The sequence below is a fragment of the Arachis duranensis genome, chromosome 3 (assembly GCF_000817695.3).
Source record: "Arachis duranensis cultivar V14167 chromosome 3, aradu.V14167.gnm2.J7QH, whole genome shotgun sequence".
Taxonomy (NCBI): Eukaryota; Viridiplantae; Streptophyta; class Magnoliopsida; order Fabales; family Fabaceae; genus Arachis; species Arachis duranensis.
This window is the reverse complement of record NC_029774.3, coordinates 81,658,180-81,673,012: the sequence shown is the minus strand read 5'-3', so window position 1 is coordinate 81,673,012 and position 14,833 is coordinate 81,658,180. Positions and strand designations below refer to the sequence as shown.

Here is a 14,833-nt window from a genome sequence, read left to right as displayed (position 1 = left end):
TCAAGGATCCGAAGAGATCCATGTTTGAATAGCTTCTTTTCCAAGATCACTATCCAATTAGATGAAGATCGAAAGCTTTCAAGTAAAATCAAAAGGAAAGATAGAAGAAGAACAAGAAAATTAGTATTGATCCATCAAATTACAACAGAGCTCTCTAACCCAATGAAAGGGGTTTAGTTGTTCATAGCTCTAGAAATCAAAATCAAAGATGGAGAATACATCATAAAACTAGAAGTGTAGAGAAAGTAAGGATACCGAGAGTAGTTCTCTCCTCCCCCAAAAGCTCCTCTCTATTTCAAAACTACTCCTATATATACTACTCTTCTCAGCTTCTAGTTAGTTCTTCATGTCTTGGGCCTTTGGATCTTTGAGTTTGAAGTAGTTCCTTTCTTCATTTGGGCTTGGCTCACTTGCAGAGAGAAAGTGTGAAGTGGGCAGAGACTTTAGCTCAAGACGTTAGGGGTGTTTAATATTTTGTGAAAATACAAGTTCGAGGACGTTAGTGAAACTTAACATTGTCACTAACGTTGCCATGCACCCCTTTGCCTCACGTTAAAGCCCACGTTAACTGGGTTAACGTGGCTTTTAACGTTGCCTTGTTAGCCTTCGAGAACGTTAGTGACACTCAACATTGTCACTAACGTTCAAGTGTGCCCATTCTTGCTTCGTTAAAGCTCACGTTAACTAGGTTAACGTGGCTTCTAACGTGGCCTTTGCCAACCTTCGAGAATGTTAGTGACACTCAACATTGTCACTAACGTTCAAGTATGCCCCTAGGTCTCACGTTAGAGTCCACGTTAACTGGGTTAACGTGGCTTCTAACGTGGCCATTCTTAGCCATCCCAACATTAGTGACAATGTTGAGTGTCACTAACGTTGGCTCATTCTTCATTCCTCATCGTTATCTTCCACGTTAACCAAGTTAACGTGGAGGTTAACGTGGCTCTTGGGGTTTGAGTGGTTGCTCCAATGTTAGTGACAATGTTGAGTGTCACTAACGTTGTCGACAACTCTCCATCTCTTACGTTAGCTCCCACATTAACCAAGTTAACGTGGGAGTTAACGTGGCTCTTTGCACCTTAGGCCAACGTTAGTGACAATGTTGAGTGTCACTAACGTTGGCTTCTCTTCCCCCTTTAACGTTAGAGGCCACATTAACTAGGTTAACGTGGCTTCTAATGTGGCCATTTGTGAGCAATTGCCAACGTTAGTGACAATGTTGAGTGTCACTAACGTTGGCTCAACTTCTCTTCTCCATGTTAGAGTTCACGTTAACTTAGTTAACGTGACTCTTTAACGTGGCGTTGATGGCTTTTGAGAGTGTTTTTGGCAATCACTTTTCTCGTTAACTTTGCAAGTTACCTCCCATTCCTTGCTTCCTTTGGTCCTGAAATCAAGCAATAGAGTGCATCAAAGTTCTAGTCCAAGTCATGGATAATGCAATATACAATTTTGTCATTAAAACAAGTACTGGAACAAGAGAATGATGAATGGAATCTCCAGAGAAATGAGTCATTCTTGTGGAAGTCATATTACTGATTTTATGGTGGTTTCATGCATAGCAACTTAGGTTCATTCCACTACTGGCTTTCAGACCTTTATCATCTCCTAAAAGACTCATTTTGTTATATCCCATGATACCTTTATTTATTGATCCTTTTATTGTTATTTCAAGGGCTGTTTGTGTTATTTAGGCTAAGTGTTTTGTAAGGGGGCAACTCTTTAGGATAAGCTTTCAGCCAACACTCCCGAACCAGTTGGTTTAAGGTGCTAGGTGTTGAAGCACCCCTAAGGACTTACTTACTCAAGTCTCTCCCCCATACATACACACCACAGACATAGAGTTTATTTATTTTCTTTCCTTCAGACCTTGGTGTTCAGCACCTCTTTGGGTTACTAAATGCTCTGTGGTGAAGGTTACTCTTGATAGTGGATTTTCAGCTGATAATCCTGGGTTAGTTAACCCAAGTTACCAGGTGATGAAGCACCCCAAAGAGCTTACTCATCCAAGTAGATCCCCCACACAGGAGCACCACAGACACATGTCTTAGGGTAAACCATTGGTGCCTAGCCTTATTGCTTACTCTTTTTCTTTTGTTTTTTACTTCCCTTATTCTTTCCCTTTTTTTCTTATTAGGATCTTGTTGTTATCTTAGTCTCATGGGTATATCAGAAGTAAGCATTCAGGATAGATATTTGTCATCCTAACCTTGTGGTTGAACCAACTTAGCTAACTTATGACTACCCCCAAAGATTCATGAATGCATTTCCACAATATGAACTCATTTCTGGTCTTTTGTAAACATAGACATTCTCTTTTCATTTGATTTAAACGACAAGCATACAATAAGTAAAGATACGAATGCAGTAACATAAAGGCTAGCAGGCACTGGCTTCTTAATTTGAAAACTTAGAATGCATAATTGAAAGTTGTTTAGCTACTATGGAGGCATGTTCTATTTCATACAAGATCCTCCTTATTTATGATATAAACAAAGAACCAAGAAAGAAGCTCCACCACCTTTTACTCATGTGGTTGCTCATGATCCCCTCCATGCTTGTCCTCTTGGTGCTTTTCTTGAGTGCTTGTGCTCCCACTCCCTTTGCCTTTTCCAAGTAGTTTCTTCTAGAACCCAGCATCTTCCATCTTTTTCTTCATAGTTTTCTTCTGCTGTTTCACCTTCCCTTCTTCTCGTTCAACAAACTCTTTTTGGACTTCCTCATAGGTGGGAATGGCATAATGTAGGTGGTGCATATTATTAGATATGTAACTCAATCTGGCTTGAGTGTTTACACTGAACTCCTCTCTATGCAGCTGCCTTCCTTCATTCAGCACGCTAAACTCATTAAATGATTTCATCTGAGCTAATTGCCGCTGGTTGAGCTCTTGAAGGCGTTTGTCTTGACGCTCTTGCCTCTCTGTTACTTGGTGTAGGGCTTGAGTGAGTTGTGAATATTGCTCCTGTTGCTGCTCCATATGTTGTTTCTGCCACTCTTATTGTTGCTTCATCCATTTGGACTGCATGGCAAGTATTTGCTCTTGTCCCTCCATATGTTTCATCTCCAAATCCTCAATGGCATGTAAGATATGACTCATATTGAGGTTGGTTGGGTTGTGTTGCTCTTCTTGTTGGTACTCTTCCTGATGATATTCCTCTTGATGAACTTCTTCCTGGGCTCTGTGTCTTCCTATATGTGGCCTTCTTAGTTGTTGAGCAAGTGAGGTATGGACCATGCGCTCAAGTGTGACCGGCTTCCCTGGGTTCACCCAGTCTGGACTGCTGTCCTCAAATATTACCTTAGCCTTGTTGCACAAGCGGAGAATTGTGCTGGGGTACCAAAGCCTGGCACCTGAATCAACTTTCTCAGCCGACTCTTGAATACCTTCGGCAATAAGCTCATGCACATTGATTTCCCCTCCTAGTACTAAGCATTGCACCATCGTGGCTCGGTTGAGGTTAACTTCTGAATTATTAGCAGCCGGTAGGATGGACCTTCTTACAAGCTCGAACCACCCCTTGGCCTCAGGGTGAAGGTCTTCTCTTTTTATAAATTTTGGTCTCCCATCAGAGTACCTCTCCCAGTCAGCTGCTATGACACAGATATCTGATGCTATTTCTGAGATTTCATCCTTGTCGGGGCTTCTACTTATCCTTGACTGATAACTCTCCTCCTCAAAATGAGGGAATTTCATTTGAAGAGCTCTAACTATTGCATTTGGGCTGAAGTCTACTTCTATTCCTCTCACATAGCTTTTGTAGGTGGGGGCTTTGGTCTTCTCCTCTCTAACTACATTTGCATAAAACTCTTTGATGAGGTTGCCATTGATCTTACCTTTTGGACTGGTGAGCAATTGCCATCCTCTCTGTTCGATTTTTCTCAAAATCTGTGGTGATTCATTAGCATTGATTTGAAAGATTAACTCTGGCAATATCTTTCTGGCCCTTATCCTCTCGAATTCTCGTTCATGGAAGGCCGTCTTAAATCTCTTCTCGTCAAAAGGGACACTCTCCATGGGTTCCTTTCTCTTTTGCCTCTTCGAGCTTGATGATGCCATGACTTGAATTGTTATTTTGAAGTGGGTTGAGGCTTCGGATAGAATAAGAGTGGGTTGGTTAAAACAGAGTGTAATGAAAGGTTTAGTGTACCAACGGAAGTGTGAAGAGTGGGTATTTGAATGTAAGGGGTGAGCATGCACTAAGGTTCACTTATATAGGAAAAATCATGAGTGCATGAAGGGTGTGGATTGCACGAATGTTTCCTTCATGGACGGATGGGGTTGCATACGAAGGGAAGACAAGGATCATCACTTGATGGGGAATGTTGGTTCGGTCTTCAAGACTCTCCTTCTTTCAATGTTGCATGGCAACATTTCCCATTCCTTCCTTGTTGGGACAAGTGTATGGTTCTCTTTGTGAAGTAGCCGAGCCTCCCCCATTAAATTGTCTCATCAATCCTCATCAATGCTTACTTTCCTTCCCTATAAAGATAAAATAAGACAAGGAAGAATGGATATTAAAATGAAACAAAATTGCTTAACCCTTTACGTCTAGAATAATAAAAGAATTTGTTTATTCCTGAATTCCACTAACTGACTAACTGTGTTTCTTCATATGCAAATTGGTGGCACCATAGGGTGACACCAAACTTAGTTTGAAGCACTGTGATGAAAAGTTGTGTTCAAAGCTTTAAGAAGAATGCTTTGAACACCAAACCTGTTCTTCACTATATTCTGCATATAAAAATTTCACACGTGTTTGTCAATTTTTGGTTGGAATTAATGAACATTGATTTATTCACTACTTCTGAAAGCATGTAAAACATGGGTTGCCTCCCATGAAGCGCTTCTTTAGCGTCACTAGCTTGACGTTACCCCCTTATTATGGTGGTTGGTAATGCTTGAAGTCTTCTCCTCTGGCAGTGGACTTGTATCCATTGGTTGTATCAATGATCTCTATATGCTCCAAAGAGAGAACTCTGTTGATGGTGAAGACCTTAGGTAACTGAGATGGTACAGTAGGGAGATTAGGGGGGATATCTGTAAAATAGGCTGAGACTACTTTATCTCCTGGAGAGAAATCTTCCGTAGGAATCTTCTTGTTCCGCCACCCCCTTGGTACCTTCTTCTTTGCTCCTGGTGCTGTTTTCTTACTCCTGGTGTCCTCTTTCTTTGATGAGCTTTTGTTAATGTCCTCACAAGCTTCTGGTGGCTTAGGTTCCTTCAATTTTTCCTTGACCTATGGCACTTGCTGCTTGCCTTGTCCATCAACCCAGTGAATCTCAGAATGGGCTGGCTGTGCTCCAATGCTTGCTCTTTCCTTTAGTATCTCATGATGATCTTTGCTCGGTTCTTTGTCCTCTTCATCTTTTTCTAATGAGAGTTCGAAAACATTGAAGCTCAGTTGTTTATCATGGATCCTTAATATTAGCTCCCCTTTCTCCACATCTATGAGTGCTCTAGCAGTAGCTAGAAATGGTCTCCCCAATATGATTGGGTGCAGATGACTCTCTTCCATGTCCAGGATGACAAAGTCTGTTGGGAGAAAGTATTTTCCAACTTTGAGCAACACGTTTTCCACCACTCCTACTGCTTGCTGTTGAGTCTTGTCAGCCAACCTTATGACTACATCTGTAGGTAGTATCTCATTGATCTGCAGCCTTTTTACCAGGGATAGGGGTATTAAGTTGATGCTTGCTCCTAAATCACAAAGTGCTCTATCAAAATTTGTTTCCCCTATAGCACAAGGGACATGAAAACTCCCTGGGTCTTTTCTTTTCGCAGGCAGTTGTGTTTGAATGAGGGTGCTGCAATCCTTGTTCATCACTATAATCTGGCCCCCTTTGAGTGAGCTCTTACTGGGAAGTAGTTCCTTCATATACTTGATGAATGCTGGCATTTGCTGAATGACCTTGATGAATGGTATGTTCACATTCAAAGATGCAAACGAGTCTAAGAACCTTGAGTACATTCTCTTTCCCACAGCACCCTTTAGCAGTTGAGGAAATGGTGCATATAGTCTCAGCAGCTCCTGTTGTGAGATTTCTGGTTCTTGTTTGTCTTTCTTCTCCTTCTCTACTAAGGTATTTTCAGGTTGTTCTGACAGCTTGCTTGGCTTGTCTTCAGTCTCCTTGTCATTTGTAGTGACCATATTGCAATCCTCCCATCTTACTTTCTTCGTTTCACCTCTCGGGTTCTTCTCCGTGTCACTTGGGAAGCTATCAGTGGGTCTGGGAATCTTCTCAGACAAATATCCTACTTGGAATTCCAGCTACTTGATTGCTTCCCCCCGATTCTTCATACTGGCTCTCACCTTCTCTTTGAACACCTTATTGTCTTGAATGTCTTTGCATATGCTTTCAAGTAAGGTTTAAATCTTAGAGATTCTATCATCAAATGATGGTATGTTGGGGGTAGAGGTAGAAGGGTGAGATGTATTGATGTGGTTTTGTGAGTATGTCCTCTGTGTGAATTGTTGGGGGGCTGTGTTGTTGTTGGAGTTGTGACGTCTCTGATCTTGGCCTTGGTCTTGTTGATTACCCCAACCAAAGTTTGGGTGATTCCTCCATCCAGGGTTGTAGGTCTTGGAGTATGGATCATGGTTGTATCTAGGTGAATCCCCAATGTAGTGGCTTGCTCCTGAGTGCCTTCTTCCTCTTCACTTGCTTCCTCTTGAGTTGAAGTGGTGATCGCTGCTACTTGACTTCTCTCCATCTTCTTGGTGAGATCAGCTAGCTGCTTGGTAATGAGCTTATTTTGAGCAAGCAGAGCATCTACATTGTTTAGCTCCATTACCCCTCTAGTGTTCCCTCTTTTGGAAGCATAGAAGTAGTCATTCTCAGCTACAGTTTCAATGACATCAAAAAGACTCCAACCACTTGGTTGCCTTGTCTCTGAGAGAGAATGGGAACAACAACAGTCTATAGACGTCTGGTTGAACGCCATTGGACTTCACTGTGTCACATATTCTCAGGAATGTGCTTAAGTGTTGGTTAGGGTCTTCTTGGACACCTCCTCCGAATGAACAATTGTTCTGAACTAGGGTGATGAGCTGTGGCTTTAGTTCAAAGTTGTTGGCGTGGATTGTTGGTTTTTGGATGCTACTTCCGTAATTCCCTGGGTTTGGGTTGATGTAAGAGCCCAAGACTCTTCTATCTTCCCCACCAGGATTTGCTCTACCTTCTCCACCATGGTTGTGCACCTCTTCCTCACGATGGTCTTCCATAGTTGTTTCAAAGTATTCTTCACAGTGTTCCTCCTCTTCTTCAGCACCCACTACACGTTTTTCTTTTGCCTCCCTTCTTAATCTTAAGAAGGTTCTCTCAGGTTCAGAATTAAAGAAAGTTGAAGCTCTGCTTCTTCTCCCTGTCATACAACCAACAGAGTACAAGCAAGAAAAGCAATGCAGAAAGTATCTTGTTAGAATAACTTGTTAATGTCAGTGATGCAATATATCAAACAGTTAGTGGGTTAGTGAACTGAATTGTAAATAGCAAAGAAAAACTCAGAAACAGGGGAGGGGAAGAATTAAACTAAGACGGAAATCAAATTAACCAAACAGAAAATTAAATCAAACAAAATACAAATGCTCAATCTAGTGATCCTCTAATGTAATCATTGTCGATGCACAATCAATCCCCGGCAACGGCGCCATAAACTTGATCGGGGAAAATTTGTCTCTCAACAAATTCCCATTCGGCAAGTGTACCGAATTTGTCGTCAAGAAAAAACTCACAATAGAGTGAGGTCGAATCCCACAGGGATTGATTGATCAAACAACTTTAATTAGAGGAATGATCTAGTTGAGTGAATCCATCAATAGAGTTGATAATTGCAGAAATTAAAATAGCAGGAAAGTAAATGACTGAAAGTAAATAGCAGAATTGTAAATGGGAATGGGGGAATTACTCATAAAAGTAAATTGCAGAAATTAAGAGAATGGGTAAGATCAGAAATGGGGAGTTCATTGGGCTTAGGAGATGTTGCATTCTCCGGATCAATTTCATTTTCATCTCTTCCTCAATCAATGCACTCATTGATCTCCTTGGCAATCTTAAGTGATTGAATCACAATTTCTTGCAATTCAATCTCTCAAATCTTGATCAATAGCCAATTCCTTGGTCAATTGCTCATGAGAAGAGATGAAGTTTGGTCACTGATTATACCACATGCACTTCCCAAATCAAGTGCTTAGAGGGTTATAGCCACATACCCATGCACACTCAATTTGGTCCAGCATGAGAAAACATTTCTAGCTAATCTCTTCATTCCTCTTTCAAGGATCCGAAGAGATCCATGTTTGAATAGCTTCTTTTCCAAGATCACTATCCAATTAGATGAAGATCGAAAGCTTCCAAGTAAAATCAAAAGGAAAGGTATAAGAAGAATAAGAAAATTAGTATTGATCCATCAAATTACAACAGAGCTCCCTAACCCAATGAAAGGGGTTTAGTTGTTCCTAGCTCTAGAAATCAAAATCAAAGATGGAGAATACACCATTAAGCTAGAAGTGCAGAGAAAGAAATACATCATAAAACTAGAAGTGCAGAGAAAGTAAAGATACCGAGAGTAATTCTCTCCTCCCCCAAAAGCTCCTCTCTATTTCAAAACTACTCCTATATATACTACTCTTCTCAGCTTCTAGTTAGTTCTTCAAGTCTTGGGCCTTTGGATCTTTGAGTTTGAAGCAGTTCCTTTCTTCATTTGGGCTTGGCTAACTTGCAGAGAGAAAGTGTGAAGTAGGCAGAGACTTTAGCTCAAGACGTTAGGGGTGTTTAATATTTTGTGAAAATACAAGTTCGAGGACGTTAGTGACACTTAACATTGTCACTAACGTTGCCATGCATCCCTTTGCCTCACGTTAAAGCCCACGTTAACTGGGTTAACGTGGCTTTTAACGTTGCCTTGTTAGCCTTCGAGAACGTTAGTGACACTCAACATTGTCACTAACGTTCAAGTGTGCCCCTTCTTGCTTCGTTAAAGCTCACGTTAACTAGGTTAACATGGCTTCTAACGTGGCCTTTGCCAACCTTCGAGAACGTTAGTGACACTCAACATTGTCACTAACGTTCAAGTGTGCCCCTATGTCTCATGTTAGAGTCCACGTTAATTAGGTTAACGTGGCTTCTAACGTGGCCATTCTTAGCCATCCCAACGTTAGTGACAATGTTGAGTGTCACTAACCACTACAAGATTTCTATTTAATTATGGGATTTTTTTATGGAGGTTTTTTAAAACCTCCCCAATCTATTTTATTTGTGGCATCATCTAAAACTCCCATTAATTACTGTTAGTTAAAATTTAAAAATTTCAAATCCAAAATCGTCCAAAATCCAAATCAATGTTTATATGAGATCTGAAACCCTAGATCTATTGCCACCACATTCATCTCTTCTCCATTATCACCATCAAGCTCGCTCTAGTGTTCGAGATCAGAGGGAGAGTAAGCTCGCCACTGTCGACATTCATGTCCTCGTCGTTGCCGCCATCAAGCTTCTATGTATATGTGTTGTTTCCTTCGTCTACACGCCATAGCTTTTGAGATCAGAGAGAGTGAGTTCGTAGTCACTGTCGGAGCCTCCATCAAGCTTATCTGTCGACGCGTTTGATTTTCTCCTCAATAAGCTAAGTTTAATTTCTGTTTGTTCATTTTTTTCTTTTTCATTGTTATTTATTTAACTCAGTTTGGATATTCAATCATTTTTCACTTTTTCTCTACATTTTTTATGCATATATAGCGTGGTTGGAATTTGTTATGAAGAAAGATCGCAGCGGTGGTAGTGCAACGGCAATGACGGCGGTGGAGCAAAGAATGGTTCTTCATAGAGCACAACAGGTGAAGAAGAGTAGACATGGACCGAGGTCGCGAAGCTCAGCGTATCGCGGCGTCACCTTCTATCGAAGGATCGGACGATGTGAATCACATATTTGGTTAGCAATCAATAATTCAATTATAACTTTCTTGTTGAGTTTTATTTCTCCATTTTGATCATTTTATAATTGATGCTATTTTTATTTTATTTTATTCTTCCTTTTTCCCCTGATTCAACAACTCCATGCTCTGATTCATGATTATTGATTAATTATGATCTTGATTCAACAACAGCATGATGGATTCTTCCCTTTTCTTGGAAATTGATGCTTTTCTCAACAACAACAGCACAAATTAGAGACCATTGGAGCAAAGCAAAGGCTGTTGATATTTGATAAGCACAATAATGACCCTCAGGTTAGTAAGTAGAACCATTTTCATTCATTTTATTTTTCCAACTCTTGTTTTCTCTATTTTATTGTATAAGTTTATTATAACATATTTGCTCATGTCAGGGTTAATGCACTCTCTAACTAACCTTGTTGTTGCAATTTCTGAGGATGATGGTAATTCATGATTCAGTTTGCTTTAAGTTCAATAGCAGGATTGATTTAAGACACTGAAGCTTTTGTTTGCAATTGTTTGAACAGATCATTCTAATTAGTTTGCACTAGTCACTTTTTAGAGATAATAGTTGGGAAAGCTGTTCCAGTTTGGTATTGCTAGCATCCAAATTTTGATTATTTATTTCTTCAAGTTCATCTGATTCCTGTTTCTTGTCAGATATAATGTGTAACAGGTACAATATGCTTGATCAAGGTTTTGTTAAGGAATCGGTGTTTTCATTTTGGCTGAACCGTAACCCAGAGGAAGAGAATGGGGGCGAACTTGTTTTTGGAGGTGTTGATCCCAATCACTACAAGGGAAAGTACACTTATCTGCCTGTGTCAAGAAAAAGATATTGGAAGGTTAATCATAAAATATAGTCTTTTTTCTTAAAAATTACAGTGCATTTTTTATTTCCCTTTTACTAACTTTTATCTTTTTTTTTCTTTGCAAAAGTTTGATATGGGAGATATACTTATTGGAGACAAAAAAACTGGTATGTAAAGACCAAAAAAATTAGTATAATTCTGCTAATTTTTCTTATGACATGATCATAAATGGTTCATGATTTCAGTTCTAATTTACTGATCTGATCACATTGCTATCCAGGAATTTGTGCTGATAGTTGTTCAGCTATTGCAAACTTAGGGACTTCTTTGTTGGCAGGTCCAACGGTATGAATGAAATAAGTACTCTAACCATGATTGCTAGTTTGTTCTTCAATTCCTTGAAGATTGATTTTGTATAAATATGTTATATTCTGAAGTGTTTTCCACAATGTTAGGCATCTGGATGCCAACAGCTCATATGATGTTCCACTCATAGCACATTCGCTGGATGGGAGATCCTATGGCTACTCAAACAATTATCCTGCCACATCCTCGCTGCAACTTGGATCTGTTTCAGGATCTTTGCCAGAAAGCTATCTTGGTGGAGCAGTGGCGAGCGGAGTTAATATGGTTGGAGGAGCCATAGCTAGCTCTGCTATACTAGTTTATACTATACTGGTTATCAGGAGTTTAATAAATAGAGCTATATATGGTATGGTTTGGGTGGGGTACTTTTCATGCTGTCATGTACTTTGACTAAACTGCTAATAATGTTAAAACTATTTCACTGTTTCAGTGTGATCCAGTTCTGTGCGACAGCATTTGCCTACTAAGATCAAGCAACTGCAGCACAGGAAATATTTGGCCACACCTTGGAGTCTCTGCGTGGAATTAAATATTTGTACAAGTGAGTAGAGCCAAAATTTTTTTCACTTTCGTGTGTCATTTTAAGGGCAAATGTGGAACCTTTTAATAGTTTGCAAATATATACCGCACAGTAGGATGGTCTACTTTTTTTCTTGTACTATAACAACAACAACAAAGCTTTATCCTACTAGGTTTTTAATATTCACACACCTAAAATATATTGGATCAGTGTTCAGAGTAAATATTTGATTCAGTGTTTACCATTTAATGGCTACATTTTGTGTTGCATCAATAACTTATATGATATTCATATTAGTAATGTTATTTTCACTATTATTGTTGAAGAGTTAATATGAATATTTACTTCTATTATTTTTTCCTTTGTCTATACTTTGCTTATATATAACCTGACAAAATGGCCGCTACATAACAGGTACAACGTATTTCAGATCGCATTTGTTTTATTGGCTGGATTGACATTTGTGTATTATCTTATCTTTGTAAGTTTGTGACTTGAAAATCTTTTCTTCCTCTCTTTTATTCTTGTTAATATTGGTGATGCTGAATGGTTTTTGAATTTGAAAAATGTCAGGGATGGAGAAGAAGAAAGCCTAGTGGCAGGTTCCAATTGTCTTCATGAGGTAATGGTCTAAAGAGTATAGAACAGTGTCTTCTGAAGGGATCCCATTGTACAATCATTGTCACATCATATATAATTTAGAATGGTTTTAAGTATTTGGATGTGTTATGGCCTAGTTTTGTTTATGATTTATCTTGAATACTAATATAGAGTTAGGCTGAAATATTATGTTAGAAGTCTATATCCTGTTTTGTTTTAAATATGTTAGAAGTCTATTATAGCTTTGTAGTTTATTATGTTAGAAGTCCCAGATATATTTTTAAGTTTGTATTTTTGTAAGTTGTCTGGTTTCAGGCACCACTTGATAGTGGCATGTTGCTAGCTGCATATTTGCTGAAATTGAATATTTTAATTCTTTGAAACATATTAAAGCTCTATTTTTGAATGATTGGAACTGATATTACTGTAATGAAGGAAATAGAAGTTCTTTTGCACATTGTAATGGATTTTTGCATTCTTAAATGTGATGATGGGCTCAGGTTGCTTGAAATGTATTTGGATCCACAAGATGGTAAGGAGCCCATGTTTAATGCTGCTGTTCGCCTTCTCCACAATCATGGAAAATCATTGGAACCTTTGCAAATTTTCAATGAATACACAATTGAAGCCTTGAACCTGACTTGTAAGGAAGGCTTGTAAAGTACTTGATTTTCCATTTTGTACCTTATACTTAGAACATTGTATTTCTTGCTGCTTAATAAATGAGAGGTTATTAATTCTCTTTGAAATCTCATTTGATCATTGATACATCTGGAGCATTCTTCATGTTTAATTTTTAAGTTATATTTTAGTTTTTAAATTTTGATATTAAAAAAAAATTTTAATTTGAGAATATGTAAATGAGATGAGATTAATGAATGATTTAAAATTAAAAATAAATAAATAATTACAGAATTTGTGGAAGTTCGAAAATCTCACAAAATAGTTAATTTTTGTTAAATTAAAAAATCAATTTGTGGGGGTTTTAAACCGTCACAAAAGCGATTTAAAACTGCCACAAAAATATAATATAAAACCTCCACTAAACATATACAAAACCTCCACTAAATAGATTGTGGAGGTTTTTAAAAACCCCCACAAAAGACCTCGTGGCACCTCAAATTTTGGGGGTTTTGGAAACCTCCACAAACCATTTGGTGGGGGTTATAAACCTCCATAAATAGGAGAAAAAACCTCCACAAATAAACAAAAATCTTGTAGTGAACGTTGGCTCATTCTTCATTCCTCATCGTTAGCTTCCACGTGAACCAAGTTAACGTGGAGGTTAACGTGGCTCTTGGGGTTTGAGTGGTTGCTCCAACGTTAGTGACAATATTGAGTGTCACTAACGTTGTCGACAACTCTCCATCTCTTACGTTAGCTCCCACGTTAACCAAGTTAACGTGGGAGTTAACGTGGCTCTTTGCACCTTAGGCCAACGTTAGTGACAATGTTGAGTGTCACTAACGTTGGCTCAACTTTTCTTCTCCACGTTAGAGTTCACGTTAACTTAGTTAACGTGACTCTTTAACATGGCATTGATGGCTTTTGAGAGTATTTTTGGCAATCACTTTTCTCCTTAACTTTGCAAGTTACCTCCCATTCCTTGCTTCCTTTGGTCCTGAAATCAAGCAATAGAATGCATCAAAGTTCTAGTCCAAGTCATGGGTAATGCAATATACAATTTTGTCATTAAAATCATGCAAAATCCTCATGAAATAATGTAAAATGCACAATGTATGCTTGAATCAAGGTCTGAGTGAATATCTGCCCAAAACTAACTTATTTCCTAAGAAAATGCATGCAATTACCTAAAAACAGTAAAGAAAAGGTCAGTGAAACTGGCCAAAATGCCCTGGCATCACATAGAGGGAGACATCCTCATTGATGAAGACAAGCCCATCACTAAGAAAAGGATGGAGCAAACAAGAGATCCCACTCGCCATGAAATCCCTGAGATACCTTAAGGGATGCACTTTCCTCCAAAAAACTATTGGGAGCAAATCAACACCTCCCTAGGAGAACTAAGTTCCAACATGGGACAACTAAGGGTGGAGCACCAAGAACATTCCATTCTCCTCCATGAAATTAGAGAAGATCAAAGAGTCATGAGAGAGGAGCAACAAAAGGCAAGGAAGAGACATTGAGGAGCTCAAGCACTTCATAAGATCTTCAAGAGGAAGAACAAGCCGCCATCACTAAGGTGGACCCTGGTGCACGAAATTGTGATCAATACTTTTCACAACTCAAATAATCCCCGGTAATGAATCCAAAAACTTGGTGTTCAATACCATGGCATAAACACAACTTCGCACAACTAACCAGCAAGTGTACTGGGTCATCCAAGTAATAAACCTTACGCGAGTAAGGGTCGATCCCACAGAGATTGTTGGTATGAAGCAAGCTATGGTCATCTTGTAAATCTTAGTCAGGCAAACTCAAATGGATATGGTGATGAACGCATAAAAACATAAAGATAAAGATAGAGGTACTTATGTAATTCATTGGTAGGAACTTCAGATAAGCGCATGAAGATGCCTTCCCTTCCGTCTCTCTGCTTTCCTACTGTCTTCATCCAATCCTTCTTACTCCTTTCCATGGCA

General features: G+C 39.0%; 1 non-coding gene across 5 annotated transcripts; it reads left to right on the top strand.

Moving 5' to 3' along the window:
- Positions 1-9,274: 9,274 nt before the first annotated feature.
- On the top strand, positions 9,275-12,979 carry LOC107479281 (uncharacterized). Of its 5 annotated transcripts, none has more exons than XR_008006772.1 (11): positions 9,275-9,550; positions 9,736-9,928; positions 10,104-10,226; positions 10,593-10,777; positions 10,872-10,911; positions 11,025-11,089; positions 11,200-11,456; positions 11,541-11,651; positions 12,045-12,111; positions 12,204-12,252; positions 12,731-12,979. It is a non-coding gene; the product is annotated as an uncharacterized LOC107479281 (transcript). The 5 variants fall into 5 exon arrangements; XR_008006771.1 differs by having other exon boundaries at positions 9,275-9,600; XR_008006769.1 differs by having other exon boundaries at positions 9,275-9,626.
- Positions 12,980-14,833: the final 1,854 nt, after the last annotated feature.